General features: G+C 42.6%; 1 protein-coding gene and 1 long non-coding RNA gene across 3 annotated transcripts in view; one reads left to right on the top strand and one right to left on the bottom strand.

Annotated features, from left to right (window-relative positions):
• Positions 1 to 2,203: 2,203 nt before the first annotated feature.
• On the bottom strand, positions 2,204 to 3,742 carry LOC127535042 (uncharacterized). Its single transcript, XR_007943673.1, has 2 exons — positions 3,266 to 3,742; positions 2,204 to 2,832 (listed from the first exon to the last, which is right to left on the bottom strand). It is a non-coding gene; the product is annotated as an uncharacterized LOC127535042 (long non-coding RNA).
• Positions 3,743 to 3,978: 236 nt separating this feature from the next.
• The window catches only part of syt12 (synaptotagmin XII), a 31,610-nt gene continuing 21,798 nt past the window's right edge, over positions 3,979 to 13,790 (top strand). For both annotated transcript variants that reach the window (XM_051951780.1, XM_022210610.2), the window contains exon 1: positions 3,979 to 4,479. The gene's annotated coding sequence lies outside the window, so the exon portion shown is untranslated. The remainder of the gene's footprint in view (positions 4,480 to 13,790) is intronic.

Genomic DNA, 13,790 nt, shown 5'->3' with positions numbered 1-13,790 from the left:
TATTAAATCTTTGCAATCTCAATGTGTGATTTAAAATTCAAAGATGCCGATTTCCTATTAATTTTGTGACCTTTTTTATATACAGAAGATGTTCTGTATGTTTCTGTTACTGGATCATGACGTGTGTCTCTGCCAACGTTCACCACCAGATGGAGACATTCAAAAGGCAAAGAGCAACCAGAATGCACCACTCTCCTGCTGTTAAGCCTCTTTGCTCACTATAATAGTGTTTACTTTGATTTGTATGCTTTCCATGTCTTATTCTGTGTTTTTCAGAGATGGTTTAAGCTGTGAAATGATGATAAATAAGTTTTGGAAGACAGATGTGAAAGTTATTTACATCGCATATTGGAGATTTGCTATCAATGGAACTGAGCCAGTTAGTTTTAAGCAAAAAGATGAGATTATCCTGTCTAGCCTGAGATTATACTCCTATCCACCATAATATGTGTTACTTAGCTGCCTCACTCCTCTTTACTAAGAAAGAAATTGAATGAAGGACTTTCCATTAACATGTTTCATGTAGCCTAGCCGCGCTAGATCCATGTTCTGAAGGCACAAGGGTCTAGGACCGCTCGACAGGGAGGGAGGCGGGCTAAAAGGTTGTCTTACAAATCACTCTGCAGCAATTGGGTAGGTATACAACCAATCAGCGCAACAAATAGGCTGACGTAGTTCCTAGAGCGCCGGCGGATTGTGGCTAAGTCCCATTAGCTTCCCAACCAGCGGAGCCAACTGGTATATTAAGGATTTGCCATATCCCGTCGGCATAAGTTCAAATACGTCTTTCTTCTCAATGAAACACTTCAGTGCCAACCTTTGTTTATCTTTCAAGTTGAATTTTAGCTTCAAATCTTAAAGGGCTGTGGCCAAAGCCCAGTCGAAAGATAACTGTTTATAGTGCGCAGGTTGTTCCTGTCAGAATCGTCGCGCCTCTGTCGTCACTTAGTTCCGCCCGCCTTCTGACTCTACACTTCATGGTGATTCGTCCGGCCAGTTTTAGGAGCATCCAGCCTCGAGCCTTATGGAGGGTAACTAGACCCACCCTGGCAGAGAATTAAATTCGTTGCCGTGGGTTGTCTAGCATGGCTAGGCTATGTTTCATGTTGTACAGCAGGCCAATTACAAGAATTTCTGTTTGTAGCAGTAGAACAGGATTGTTTAACCAAACTTCAACTCTATTGCTTCTGTTCTGGACATGTTTGTGCTTCATCCACAAAGAGCTGAGTGTCACAAAAGAAGAGAGAAGATCTTGAATCCAAGGTAGAACCATAATGATATCTGTGGTTTACAGTCAGATGTTTTGCCAAGCAGGAGTTCAGAATATCCTAATCCTGGGGGCAGTATAATGAAAACATTCATCAGTGTGGATCCAGAGTAATGCTCCAGGAGGTTTATTACCTGAATTATTATGAGCCACTGCTTAATCAATAATCGCACTGGATGAGATCGAAGGAGGCCAAACTGGGTGGCCCACGGCGGGGGGTTTCTTAATTAAAGAAAATTAAGAAGTGTTGTCAACATATTGGTAAAGACATTAACTTTCTCAGGTGTCAGAAAGACACATTTAAAAGGACAGACTTCTACTTGGATCTTATCAGGGGTTTTTCTTGCTAGAGGAATTTTTGGTGCCCATAAAGAGATGTAGACAGTTTTGTTAGTTTAGGTTTCATTTATGCAAGTATAATAGATGTTGTTGTTTGTTGAACTGCCAGAAAAAAAAACATGAAAATCCATATGTTTTGTAAAGTAACACAGACTCGTTGCCTTTACTGTACGTGGGCTCATGTTTACTGTCACAGTCACTCCCCAAAGATCCATCTGACGTCAGAGAGAGAAAACGCTGCAATATCGTCAAAGTGTATCAGTCCAACATGCTACACATTTTACTGATATTAAAAAAAAAAGTAGAAAAACAAATACCTACACGCGAAGCAATTCTCTATTAAAAGACATGTAACAACCACTGTGCTATATGACATGATCTGGGACAAGCAGGACATCTGCACCCTTTAAAAAACGTTGTTGTAAAGACAGAATTCAGTTGTGAACAAAAATGTGCATACACTTGTAAAGACCATGTATATCATGACAGTCTTGATTTTCCAATGACTCCTATAGCTCATGATTTTCTATGATGAGTGACTGAAATACCTGGGTCTTTGTCACACACACACACACACACACACAAAACAATTAAGTATTTCAGTTCTTTCTTAGATTTATTTGAGGTCTTCTGGAAATATGACAAAATCTGATGGTGTAATATACACATAGCAACTTGAACGATACATTTTGGTGACGTAGAAAGCTATGTTGTTGACATTTTTGTGGCATGGCCTCTTAACTTTTCACGAGTGATTATGAGAGACTACAGCTGCTCACTCCTCTGAGCCAATTTTAATAGGACCCATTTGATACACTCATTAGACTCAGTCACAAACACTTCAGTGGGAAAGTCTGAAGAGCTCAGCAAAGGTCTGACAAGGCAAATCATTTATTTGAACTAGTCAGAAGACTCACTTGGAGACCTTTGAAACATGCTTCAGATCCCAAAATCATCTGTGCAAACCACTGTTTGTGACCATAAAGTGCATGGTACCATTGTGTCACTGTGACGGTCAGAAAAAAAACAAGCTACCTTCTGCTGAAAAACAATTGATCAGAATGGTCAAGAGTCAACCAAGAGGTATGCAGAGTATTCAAAGCTGCTTGTACAGTGGTGAAAGGCTACCGTGCAAGAAGCCCTTCCTCCAGAAAAGGCACTTTAAAGCTTGATTGAAGTCTGCTGCTGACCACATGGACAAAGAAAAGGCCTTCCAGAGGAAAGTTCTGTGGACAGACGAAACAAACAGCAACCTTATTATATGAGGAAATTAACGATCATTTACACAATGTCTAAAATAAAATAGATGCTTTTGTATAACATAAATTGCAGTTTTTATCTGATGTACATCCACATAAGCGCTTTTTCATATGTCTTGGATATATCCAAATGTCCAGTCTCTTGCCATTTTAGCATAAACGACCTGAATCAATGTCATCCTAAACCACATCACTGAAACAGACATAATTATGACATAGTTTCTTAGAAGAGAAACATTCAGTCTTACAGTCATAAAAAAAATCTGGCATGGAATCCTGTTTTGTATTTGTGACTTTGAACATCATCTCATTTAGGAAGAGCTGTATTTAGGAGTCATCTACAGCACACGTGAAGAAATCTATCTCCTTGAAAATGACACATGCACACATATACACTCACCGGCCACTGCTGCTCATCTTCCTCCCTTCCACTGCTTCCAGCTGTCCATTTCCACCAATCGACTCTGCATCGCCCTCACTACTCTTTGATATTTTCATCTACATACTGTTTGAATTTTACTACCAGCTATACATGTAGTTTATTTAATGCCAGAGCCGTACACCATAACAGTAAACTATGAATCAATTTCAATGTCAGCTTGTACTTTGCATGTATGGTCTGTCTTATCATACATGTATCCAACTGTGTGTTATATGTTCCTTGTTCCCCACCCTCCTCTTCTCCCATCCCTCCCCCACTACCCCTTTACCTCAACATTTCCCTCATTTCTGTCCATGTGTTGGTGACTTTGCAATGCTGCTGGCAGGAGGCTGAGGAGCAGTTTAATGTCCCTTTAATTGGATTATCCGGGGGAAGCCTGGCTGAGAGGAGGGACAGAGCTGTTTGTTGTGCTATCAGAGGTGTCATCAGTGCATCCTGCCCACCTCCAGCACAGACCGTTACACAATTTCACACTGAATCATCCCCCAGCAGCTCCACTCTCTGAGGAAGAAGAAGAGAGGAAGAAGAGGAGGATGTTTGGGGTAGAGGAGGGAGGAAATTGATCAGTTTGATGGGGGGTGTTAGTTGGTAGAGGGATGCTGAGGAAGTGTGGAAAAGTTTGGGAATACACTCTCACACCTCCCATCCTGGTCGCCCCCCTCTGTGCGCTGGTTGCATAACAGCAGTGTGTGTGTGTGTGTGTGTGTGTGTGTGTGTGTGTGTGTGTGTGTGTGTGTGTACTCCTGCTGCTGTTAGGAGGAGGAGACGGTGGTCGTGTTATTGAGCGGCCCGGCGGTACAAGTTGCGCTGCAGGGGTGGGACTTCTGCAGCAGCTGAGATGCTTCTTGTGGCTGCAGCTTTTCCAGACTCCGGCGAGCAGCAGGGAACACACGGACACCTCTGAGTTGAAGATAAAGCCCTCCTCTTCCTCCTCCTCCTCCTCCTCCTCTTCATCCCCCCGCTCCACTGAATGTCTGGATGCTGAAACAGAAGGAGCGTGAACGCCGTCTCCCTCCTCCTCCTCCTCCTCCTCTTCCTCCGGGACAGATCAACCGGCACCGGTGTCATTGGATGGAGAGAGGCGCCTGAAGAAGGGAGAGCGGTGGAGTTGCTCTACTCCCCTCCTGCTCCTCCTCCTCCTTCCTCCCTACTGCACCAAAAGAAAAGTCCGGGTAAGAAATGCTGCTCTCTCTCAGGCCGCTCGGCCCCGTCGACCACCTGCGTAAATCCGCGGTGCGCATCTTGATCAGCGCCACCTGGCACATGCATGCGTCTTTTTCTCTCCTCGGGCGCTTTGTTGACACTGAGGGCTCATTTATAGCTCTTGAATGTATCTCTGCACAAACGGGATAGCTCGATTCTCCGGCACAGCATTTCTCCCTCCCCCCCTCTCTCTCACCCCAGATATTGATCGCCAGTCGACCTGAACCTGAGCAGGTTTATTGGCTGAGTCAGTGGATTGATGCTGGAGGCTACAGGGGGTTACAAGGAGGGATAACGAATGGCACCTCGGGCAGCAGGAGCTGTCCATGCAGCAACACTTTGCTGAACTCCAGCTGAAAAAACTTAGTGCGGGTCTGCTGAGCAGCCGTGGGGATGTTGCTGTAAGATGGAAGTCAGGTTCAGGCTGTGTGCAGATTGGAGCAGCAATGAAACTGTATGTCCGGAAAAGCTTGGATAACCTTTGGGTTTTACTGTACCAACAACGGTGTTTCAGTGGTTAATGTTTTCCCTGCAGAACCAAGAACTTTACCTGGATACAAATCTGTAGAAAAATGGAAGTTATGAGTTAAGAATCAGAGAATAAATTGAGAATCGTGAAACAATTTTCATTTTTGTGCTGCTTGATCTTCTAAATTTGTTCCAATTCTCTCTCAACGTTTGGTTTTTGGTTGGATTTTCCTCATTTACATTGAATCGGGGATGATTACAGGTCTTGGTCTGCTCAAGGACAACAGTTTGACCCCAATATATGCTCTTTTTTTAGTACAGAATTGTAGTCTTAATTCAAATTGAACAATCTTTGTAGCTGCACGGTCCTTCAGACATCATGCCACCTGTGACAAAAGGGTCACATGTCTGCATTTCTTTGCCTGTAAGGGTCAGTAGCTAAAAAAGTTTTGGAACCAGTGCTCAAACGTGTCTGGCTGCAAGGAAAATGATGCCACTTGGGCTTTTCATTTTGCTTTTTGCTCACTGTAATGCAATCCAACGATGCAAAAAGTGTTCCGTTAAATGAGCAGAACGCCATCACTCGGCTAAAAGTCCCTTCTTTCGGTCAGTCTTCTCGGCTGAATTGATGCTAGTGACTGACCCAGCCACCTAGAAATGTTCTTGCATCAGTTCAAAGTGTGTAGGAGTGAGGTGTCTGCCCCTCAGAGTTTAAGGTTCTAAAATGACGGAGCACATTCATTATCTGAAAGAGTACTGGGGGGAAATAAAACACCAGATTTTTCTTTAGACATTTCAAACTTGGGCAGAAAATTCAATCTTGTTACTTTCTTGAGCCTGTCTCCCACAGTTGTCTAGTGATGCTGGAGGTGTGTGTGAAGCAGTGGAGGTGAAATAGGCAGGTGTGTGTGTGTGTGTGTGTCTCGCTGCGACTTTTCCCCCTCCACCGGGCTGAAATACGACCTGCTCAGAATGCAATTCCTCCACCAGCACTCGCAATCATCTCAGCCATTCGTTTAACACCTACTCTCCTCCCTTGCTCTCTGTCACAGGGCCTCCCCCGCCCCCACCCCCCTCCCCACCCCCCTCCCTCCCCATGTCCCCACTGAACCCCTTTGGGAGAAAAGTGTTATTACATTAAGAAAACTGAGAGCACTTAGATGAACGCCGGAGACATGCGGCTCTGTGAGTCTCCTGTAACACCTGAGGCCGGCTGCCGTTATCAAAATGGTCTCTCTCGTGCCTTTAATGTACCACAGCTAATATTTCTCCAATAGATCATGTAATGGATTGCCTCGTTTTTTGTTGTTTTGTTTTTTTTTAACGGGGAATGCCTGTGGCCAGAGCAGCTTGCTGCCAAATACAGCTCACTTCTCTTGGAGAGGCCGGGAATCGTAAAGTGTCGGAAGATGAATCACGTTTATGAGATTTGACTCTAAGAAGTTATCAGGCAATAAACAGCGTTGACATGATTCCTTTACTGACCTCAAAAATATGCTTATTTGCCTTTTTTTTGTCGCTGAGAATAGAATGGGTGGGTTGGTGCCACTTTACATGAGTGCAGTAAAAGAGGAAAACTTTACATTATCACAACTTAGGGCTGCTCTGGCTAAACGGCACTTTCTTTGTATTTTTGTATTTTTTACCAAAAAGTAAGCAGGTTTTAAACATCACATGGCTTTTAAGCTGAAGCGTGTTCAGATTAAGCAGGTAGGAGAGTGAGGATGCAAAGTGAAAGCATGGAAACAGCGTTACTGTCCAAATACATTTGGGTCTGACTGCAGCTACTGAATAGTTAATCGATAAAGCTGTGCTCACAGCTCTTCCTCGCTTTGGAGGATTTAGGCTTCCACCCACTTTCACATTACCGAAAGCGAATGAACCTTTTCCTAAAACATTAAGTCAGGTCTAACAGACGTTTGTGCCGCACTAAGTGCTTTTCGTGTCGCGTATTATCCTAATTGTGAGGTTGTTAATCTCATAAGTAGTAGGCTTAATTGGTTAGTGGGATGGTGAGCTCTTTTCTGCGTTAACTTCAGGGCTCCAATCTGATGCTTTAAGATTACAAAACTGAGGAAAAATAAGCAGCATGGATGAAGTCCAGGCAGGTCAGCAACTTCTAGTCTCATTTAAGTCACTGTGTTGGGATGCATCGTGTGCGTGAAAGCAGCAGATTCTGGAAAATACTGCGTTTCTTCATCCCTTATCAGGATAAAATGAGGCAAAAACATCACTCTGTTGTTACTGCAACTTCTATTCGACTGCTTTTATCCTCTCTATGATGGATATTAGCCGTTCAGACATTCTGACGGCTAATTGAATTCCCTGTGAAGTCAGTCTGCTTCATCACACAAACTCATCACAAAATGCACAGAGCTGCCTGGCTTTGGCAAAGATGGAGAGAAAATATTTAACCTACAGATTTTTTTAGAGCCAAATCAACTTCCACTTGTGAGAGTTGTTTAAGCAGCTTTCCAGTGAATAATCAAACTAGACAGAGCACAAACCATTGCCTGCTTGCTGTTACACTCAATTCCACTTTAAATTAAATTGATTTGCAAACATCTTTTTTTTTTCCACAAAGCGCAGTCAGGCTTTTATGTGTGCTGCTTTCAGAGTCATGGTTCGAAGACGGATGGAGAGGGATGCTTGTGTGTTAATCTAAAGCGGATCTGTCTGCTTCATTTGATGGAAAACACATTGTTGCGGTAAATGCTGCTGGCATTTGGATCAACTGAGGTGAAAATATAACAGCTCCAGTAAACATTTTACTGTCAGCATGTTAGCGATGTGTATCAGTGTAGATCTGTCAGTCCATCGCTTTGGTTCACACTGAAATATGTCTGACTAATTGACTGATTGTGGTGAAATTCATGCCACCCAGAGGATGAATCTCCATGACCTCAGCGATCCTCAGATTTCTCTTTAAATGCTGAAATACCATTTTTATTTAACTCGTAAAATCTATTGAATCTCCCATCTGTTGGTGGAAAGCGTCCCCTCAGAATGAAGCTGGTTAGCCTCAGTCACAATTCACCCACGTTTAATTTCCATCACAAATACACGTGTAGTAGACGTAGATGAACAGATCAGTCTTTTAAGAACAGTAAAAAAAAGATCCTGACAGGTGTGGTGAAGTTCAGGGCTCAACCTGAGGAGTGTTGCTGTGTGACAGATGATTTACCGGTTAAACTAAGTGTGAAGAAAAGTGCACATAATCATTGCAGTAGATCCTGCCTGCTCTCCAACGCCAGTTAAACCACACAATGATGATTTCAGGAGTGGAAACCCAAGCGTCAAGGCTTTCTCCTTATATGATTATGGCTTTGGTTTAGAAAAAATAACTGCGATTTTTTTTGTGACACATTATTTGATTTGAGATTTTTTTGAACTGTTTGTTAAAAATGAAGCATTACCGCAAGACACAATAAAATGTGAGATAGTCCCACAAGGAGAATGACATTCATTTTTAAAACCATTGGCAAAACTGTTTAAATGTGGGATCAGACACACTACAAAATCTTCGAGGTGTGGCTACTAAGTAACGAGATTTGGTGTAAGTTAGCGTGCACCCTGAACCCTGATGAATAAGCATAAATGCCACCTGAAAGTTTCAGTCTGCCTGAATGAAAACTGAAATACAGCATTAGTCTCTTTATTTAACAGCCTCGGCTTACTGGCTTGTTTAAAATAGTGTTTTTTGATTTTGAAATCAATTAATTGTTCAGCTGTACTGCTCTTGTACAGTTTGGGTTGGTTGGAGACAACTCTGATAAGCTAGCTTAGCCACGCTAGACAACCCACGGCAACAAATTTAATTCTCTGCCAGGGTGGGTCTAGTTACCCTCCATAAGGCTCGAGGCTGGATTCTCCTAAAACTGGCCAGACGAATCACCATGAAGTGTAGAGTCAGAAGGCGGGCGGAACTAAGTGACGACAGAGGCGCGACGATTCTGACAGAAACAACCGGCACACAATAAACAGTTATCTTTCGACTGGGCTTTGGCCACAGACCTTAAAGATTTGAAGCTAAAATTCAACTTGAAAGATAAACAAACGACGGCACTGAAGTGTTTCACTGAGAAGAAAGACGTATTTGGACTTATGCCGACAGGATATGGCAAATCCTTAATATACCAGTTGGCTCCGCTGGTTGGGAAGCTAATGGGACTTAGCCACAATCCGCCGGCGCTCTAGGAAATCCGTCAGTCTATTCGTTGCGCTGATTGGTTGTATACCTACCCAATTGCTGCAGAGTGATTTGAAAGACAACCTTTTAGCCCACCTCCCTCCCTGTCGAGCGGTCCTAGACCCTTGTGCCTTCAGAACATGGGTCTAGCGCGGCTAGGCTACTGATAAGCTGCTCTTCCATTTTAATGTGGTAAGGACACTAACTGTTGAGGTGGTTTCTTTGTGGTGGACATGTGGTAACTAAGTGATGGTAGCCTATGTTCATCAGTGGTATCCGACACTCCCATTGGCAGCTGCCTCAGTTGTATTGCCTCAAAGTTAAATTCGGTCAGAGAATTTTTAGATTAGTTCAGCTTACTTCTCACCCACTTAGCATCACCTCCAGCTCTGACTTCTGTCATCTCTACATTTCATTGATATTTCATGTTCTCGTCCCTGTAGGTGTTTTACTCCGCCAAGGAGGCGAATCCTCGGCAGAGTCATGTAACGATCGCTGTTGGTTTATCGGTCTGTTTGTCTGTGAGCAACATTACTCAAAAACGGAAAAACGGATTTGGATGAAGTTTTCAGGGAAGTTCAGAAATGACACAAGGACCAATTGATTAGATTTTGACAGTGATGTGGCTTATAGTCTGGATCCATGGATATGTTAAAGATTTCTGTGTCACTGTGAGATGGTGTCACTGTAACTATGGCAACAAGTGAACGCTTCATCAGCTGCCTAATGCCGCTCACATTATTTTGATCCTACTAAAAATGAACTGCCGCGGACTTATCAGGTCTTGTAAATCAGAAATGATACAAGGAACACTTGACTAAATTGTAGTGTGTCTGAGTTCCATCAATTCCCGCCGCCTGCTATGTATTTAGCTCATACGGTTCAGAATCCACACCTGTGCTCAGTGCAAGGTCATTTTGCTTGTGGGTACATCTATATTAAATGGCTATCGTGCCGTGCTTTCTGCCACACATTTTTTCCAGATTTCAGCTGTTGGACATGATATGACTGAGCAGCCTTGGTGGAGTACTGCGCTCTCTGAGTGCTTTTCTTGTCATAAGATGCCGTGATCTGCCTAACATCTCTGTCTCCATCATTTTGTTTTGCCACCAAACACCTCCCAGACGTCTAACATTCCTGTCACTCTGAAAATGCTTAGTTTACAGACATCCTTGCAGAGCCACTAACCTGACTACAGACTCTCCGCTGTGTTCAGACTTTTCCACACCTTCAGCAGTATTTAGAGATGGACCTTGCCAAAAAGTTTGAGTTGTGGGTTTGTTGTTTTCACTCTGAGTGACTGAGTTGTTTGGCTGCAGCATGTAGTTTCTTCCTGCCTCCGCTGGCGCCAACGCTGACATTTCAAAAACCGGCGCCGGGCGGTGCGATGCTGTTTTTACTTAGCCATGCACCAGATGAGGAGACTACACCTGGAAGTCAGAGTGCAGCATGCAGACATGTTAGGAGCTCAGAGAGAGGCAGAGACGTATATTGCACTGCAGTATCGTGTTATATCAGAGTGCTTCACAGAGCATGGCAGTGAAGCAGTTAATTTGATTATGAGTCATTGGGCAAGATTAAAAGTAGAATTGATTGATCAGTTGTTGGGAGAGCCGCTGAGAGTACTGCGATCCCTCCCCCTTCCTCCTCTATTACTCCCAGGCCTTCTGTTTCTTATTGCTTTTTCAACACAGACACTTAACTCTTCTTTATTTTCAAGTATCGCTTCTCTCTATTGTTTCATCCCTGAATCACTTCTCTCCTTACTTGACCTCCCGCGAGTTCTTTTTTGTATTCCTCTGTGTGTTGGTGTGTATAAGAGAGAGAGAGAGAGAGAGAGAGAGAGAGAGGACCACCATAAATCAGTGTGTCTGTTCTTATTGATCATACCTGGTTTAATATGCAGCTCCAACAGAAGGCATTCCTTGTTTTCTTTCTTCTTCTTTGGTGGCAACAAACAGCAGCAGCTGTGGAATATTCGCATCCAGTGTGCACAACATGCTGCTCTGTGAGCAGGTGAGCTCTTTGTGTGTGAGCTGTATTTAGAAGGAGAAACAGGAAGCGCTGCGTGGTTTACAAGCGACCTCATTCATTCATTTACAGTACGAAAACTGTGATATAACTCCGTTCTGTTTCACTTAGGTCTGATCCACGAAGAATTACTGTCTTTTTTGTGCTTTCTGGGAGAAAAACAACCTCTAAAAACGACTCCTGCATGATTTAAGCAGATTGTAGGGGATGATGAATAGCTGCTGGCAAAAAGAGAAGGTGAGCTCATGATGTTGGACCAGTTGGAGGAGATCAGATGATGTGTCTTGTCTCGTTAGTGCAGCATCTTTCACTGGAGTTATCATTTAATCATGAGGTACGTCTAAAACAAAAGGGCTAAAACTGCCTCTTTAAAGACAGAATTTAACTCTGTTGTTCATTAAAGTGTTTACCTCTTGAGGTGTTTAAAGCAGGACTTTTTATCTACTGCGCAGAGTGGTGAGAGAAGTGGCAGTGACGTCTGGAAACCTTATATTGCTTACATGCATGTAAATTTTTGATTCTTTATTGTTTGTTGGCACGAACATCAAGTGAACAATGTCGCCAAATCATTTAGGTGGTCGCAAATGAGGTAAGGAAATTAAAAAGTCGAAAAAATGTCGTTTATTGAGTAGAGTAATATGGCTAAGTAGATTAAAAGGACAAGAAATTGTCACAAAGAAGAAAAACAGTCACAGATGTGTGTGTGTGTGTGTGTGTGTGTGTGTGTGTGTGTGTGTGTGTGTGTGTCTGTGTGTCTGTGTGTCTGTGTGTCTGTGTGTGTGTCTGTGTCTGTGTCTGTGTGTGTGTCTGCATGTATATTAGTCTATCTCAAGATAATTATTTGTCACATTCAGTGCAAATGTTTTAATTATGATATTCGGTAACGTTTTGTGCAGCTCCGTACACTGTGTGTCCTTCTCCTAACAGAATGTGTTGTTTTCACTGTTATGCAGCTCTGTTAAGTTTGACACTGACAAATCAAATTTGTTAAAGTAGTCCACTCTTATATCTATCACATTTTAGGAGGAAGTGCATCTGCATTACTGCTTTGCTTGACATTCAGTGATGCCAGACTCTGTCTTCTTTGGTAGCCGTGTCTTTTTGTGTTGTTCTTTCTCCACACTGCTGTCACCCAGTCTGTGAAGATATATACACTAACGTTCAAATGTTTGGGGTCACCCAGGCAATTTCATGTTTTCCATGAAAGCTTACAGTTTTATTCATGTGCTAACATAATTGCTTAATCATTGTTTTCTAATCATCAGTTAGTCTTTCAACACCATTAGCTAACACAATGTAGCTTTGGAACACAGGAGTGATGGTTGCTGGAAATGTTCCTCTGTACCCCTATGGAGATATTCCATTAAACATTTCCAGCTAGAATAGTCATTTACCACATTAACAATGTCTAGACTGTAATTCTGATTAATTTAATGTTATCTTCATTCAAAAAAACTGCTTTTCTTTCAATAATGAGGACATTTCTACGCAACCCCAAACTTTTGAACGGTACATACTAATTTATGTTCTAGGACAGATGAGATAGAAATTGAGTTCATTTATCCAATGGTCCAGATTTTTTGTTTATTAATTAATCTGGTGGTTGTACACCATCACTGGTCTTAGGCTGAACAGTATTTTGTGTTGTTTAATGAGTAAATGTCAGGACCAGTTAACAGAAGGAACTATCAAGCAGTTGTCTTCTTCATTCTTTTTTGCTGGTATGTTGATCACTGCACCAGAGTTTCACAATCGTTATCAGTGTGCATCACATCACCCAAATACACATGAATCCTTGTGTGTTTGCAGTAGTCACAAAGTCTACATGATGTCAGATCGACTGTTTACAACAAGAATGAACCTTCCTGCTCAATAAACATCAGTTTATTTGTTGGTACTGTATTTTCTGAGAAAGGGGTCTCACTTGTGGCCAAAGTAGCAACATCCATCCATCCATTATTTATATCTATCTTAATCCTTTATGGGGTCGTAGAGGGGCTGGAGTCTATCCCAGCTGACTTAGGGTGAAGGCAGAGGACACTCTGGACAGGTCACCAGTCTAGCACAAGGCTACATACACAGACAAACAATCACATTCACATTCATTCCTAAGAACAATTTAGAATCACCAATTAACTTGAGCACATTTTTGGACTGTGGGAGGAAGCTAGAATACCTGGAGAAAACCTACGCTGCACAGGGAGAACATGCAAACTCCATGCAGAAAGATTCTAGGCCCAGGCCTAGACGCGAACCGGGGATTTTGCAAGGCAACAGTGCTAATCACCAAGTTACTGTGCAGCCCAAAATAGGCCCAAATAACATTACACAGACTGGAGAAGTTGGAAAGAAGTCACCACCTCTGTTCTTTAGCACTGTTCACAATTTTATTTTGGCATGGTAGTTGTTAGAGGATTTTCTTTAAAGTAAGTTTAAGGGTTGTGCAAGCATTTTGGCATTTTGGGTGGTAGTAGGCAGCAAAAATGAAGAGAGAGGAAGACTGCATGGCATGTACATCAGACCACTGTGCCACCGAGGTACTCTGAGCTTTTATTTGAAAACTATACTTTTTAAATGAAACTCAGGTTCCAG

Source organism: Acanthochromis polyacanthus, chromosome 8 (genome assembly GCF_021347895.1).
Source record: "Acanthochromis polyacanthus isolate Apoly-LR-REF ecotype Palm Island chromosome 8, KAUST_Apoly_ChrSc, whole genome shotgun sequence".
Taxonomy (NCBI): Eukaryota; Metazoa; Chordata; class Actinopteri; family Pomacentridae; genus Acanthochromis; species Acanthochromis polyacanthus.
This window is presented reverse-complemented; position numbering and strand designations above follow the sequence as displayed.